Below are 3,096 nucleotides of genomic sequence, written 5' to 3'. Positions count from 1 at the left end.
TCAAAGTGAACTGGTTTAAAAGCAGCTGAAGGAAAGACAACAACACAAATGAAAATGAATGAAAATCACCTGAACGTGTTTCACCTGTGCTGGATATGACTGGTCAGAGAGAAGTCTTTTTTTTTTTTTAATTAAGGTGAAAATGAAAGGGTTGGGACGACAGAACAGTGAGTACATAAAAAAAAATTAAGGTGAAAATGAAAGGGTCGGGACGACAGAACAGTGAGTACGAAAAGTCACGTTGGAATGGAAGATTCCTCAATAAAGAGGTGCTCAGCTCAAAAACAGAAGGATGAAGAGGCAGACGTCCCTGAGAAGAAGAAGAAGAAGAAAGAAGAAGAAGAAGTAGAAGAAGAAAGAATAAGTAGAAGAAGAAAACGAAGAAGAGAGAAGAAAAGAAGAAGAAGAAGGAGAAGAAGAAGAAAAGAGAAATTCGATTGAGTTGTTGAGTCTCGGCTGGAGGTCATTTAAGATGAACCAAAAATAAATGAGCTACTGTTTCATCTTTTTCTTATCTGATTTTTCTGTAATAAAAATAGATGAAAAAAAACCCACCAAAATAAGGTAAATGGAGAAAACACGCGAGCCCAGCACGTGATGATGTGGAAGTAGATGATTTGGCACAGCATGAGGGATTTGCATATATAAACCATTCATATAGAGGTTTCTATAGGAATTATAATCCTCTACAGATTTAATTCATGCAGGAGTGCTACACTGCTACACGTACTTCATTTGCAGTTTTCACAAGGTGAACTGACATGTCCATCAACACTGGGTTGGCAAAAAAAAAAAAAAAAACACAACAAAGAAACGGCAGAAGTGTTAAAGGTAAAACAAAAGAGAAAAAAACAACCAAGAGACAAAGCCGGAGCGGAGCAACAATGAAAAGGTGTGTTTGAAGACAAAGAGACAAAGAGAGTAGGGGGCTGAGACAGACAAAGGCTGACGATCCACTACCTAAGCAGACTCAAGCTCCAGAAAAGCGTCTGGCCTCCCCCTCCCTCCCCCTCCCCAGGCAGAGCACACTCAGCTCTTACAGTAATGAGAGCAACTGGCAGAGTGACGTCATGTATCTATAGCATTACTGCAGTGATGTATAGGACAAAGAGGTTGAGGGAGATAAAGACGGGGGTGGGGGGGAGATGGGGATGGGGATAGAGCTGTGGCTGAGGTGAGATATAAAAACAGAGGGGTGTATACGTAGAGGAGGGGGGGCAGAGGGCAAAAGGAAGAGCAGGATATATATAGTGGCAATAAAACATGGGGTGTAAAGACAAAGAAAACAGCGGTGGGGAAAATTCATTTTTGTCAGCCGCGGTTATATTTGCAGCTGGGGAAAAAAAAAAAAACTCCCTTTTCCTTCATTACATATTCCATTCCTGTACAGCACCCCGTTTGCAAAAACAATAAAACACTGATTTTTGCCTGTACGCACGTTAGCGCCTCCTCCTCCCTCCGCTGTGATTAGCATAATGAACGCGGCGACAAAGGGAGACCACCAATTATCAAGTGCTTAAAAATCCTAATAGGCCGCAGATCACCATCACGCGCTAATCTGGAGCACAAAGACGTTTTAAATTGGAACACAGAGTTCTGAAATGATGTGACAATAACATTATCCTCTAGTCACTCTTCTATTCTGAGGGTCTTTGTATTAGTCGTGTAAAAAACCACCGGAGGGCTACGAGCAGCAGGACTGCATGTTAAAAAACATATATATTTACAATATATTTGTGTAACTGGTTATCTAAGTTGATCCAAACGACTGAGTTTTGGAACAATTTCTCCCAAAAATAATCTGTTTTTTCTCCTGCATCTTGTGGCGTAAGAACACTTCATTTAACTTTCAGGATAAATTCTATGAGAAAGAGTTCAATCATCTGCCATTTCCTGCCATCATCACACTTTGATTCCACAAGAACACTGTGTATCCCACAAAGTCCAGAATCCAACAACTCACCAAAGGCTTCTGTCATATTATTCCACATGTCAACTCCAAATTATAGTTATCAAATCAATCAGAGGCCACGAGAACATCGACTTCATCCAGAGACCCATCGTGTCATGTCCACACGAGCTCCTCAACGCGGCCGAATACTTTTATTTCATTAGACGTGCTAAAGCTGCATACGAGAGGAAATAAACGCTTACATTTCCCCAATGTAAGAGCACAGAGGCCACAGACATCAACACAGAACGGCAACTTTTACTCTTGGAAATGTCACTTTTTAGACACTTTTACAATAGTGGCAGTCAGCCTCCAAAGACATTTTGCTTTTAGCGTTCATACAATGCACAGAGTTTATTTTCTGCGTTCTATAAAATATAAAAAAATATATACCAAAAGATTCCCAGTGTTCATGCAGGACGTTCAAACGTTCAAATTCTGCAGCACATTAAAAACATTTTCATTTTCCACAAATTGACTCGTCGTCCAGTGAGGGTGGAGATCAAAGGCCGTATGAGCAGCTGAAACACAAGCTACTTGGCTGAAGTATATCACTAATGTTTCCAGAGCACAAAGACACAGAGGCCCTTTATTTCAGACAAGCATAGCAGGGGGAGTGGGGGAGGGAGGGGTGAGAAACTCTGAAACGGGGGGCCTCTCTGGAGCACGACCACCCCAAAGACAACCCACTGCCTGCGCTGACACTGTGAGAGCTGCACAGGAATCCAGCGTGACAGCGGAAACAGCCTGTGCTCAGGTGAACGTTCATAAAGACGGAGTCAGAGTGTGTCCACACACACACGTACAGAAATGTCCAGACCTCGGCAGTGAACCTCGTCAAAGTTCACCTGGGCGTGACCTCGGTGGTGGGATTCTAGGAAAATGTAAGCCTTTCCTCACCTTTTGATCTGCGAAATGTTCTCAAGTCTCCGTGGGACGTGGCACACTTGTCAACACAGTGTCAGATTCATACTTGTATCATCTCACGTCTCACAGAGACGTACATCTGATGTCTCCCGAGCTCTACACCAGACGTTCCTTCACCCAAACTGTATGTTTATGTACAAGCCCGACTTGATGGTTCCTAGAAGCCCGGTTTCCCCGGGGCATAATTAAGAGGGGGGGGGGGGGGAGAGTGTCCGTGT

Source organism: Cynoglossus semilaevis, chromosome 7 (genome assembly GCF_000523025.1).
Source record: "Cynoglossus semilaevis isolate Cse_v1.0 chromosome 7, Cse_v1.0, whole genome shotgun sequence".
NCBI classification, from domain to species: domain Eukaryota; kingdom Metazoa; phylum Chordata; class Actinopteri; order Pleuronectiformes; family Cynoglossidae; genus Cynoglossus; species Cynoglossus semilaevis.
This window is presented reverse-complemented; position numbering follows the sequence as displayed.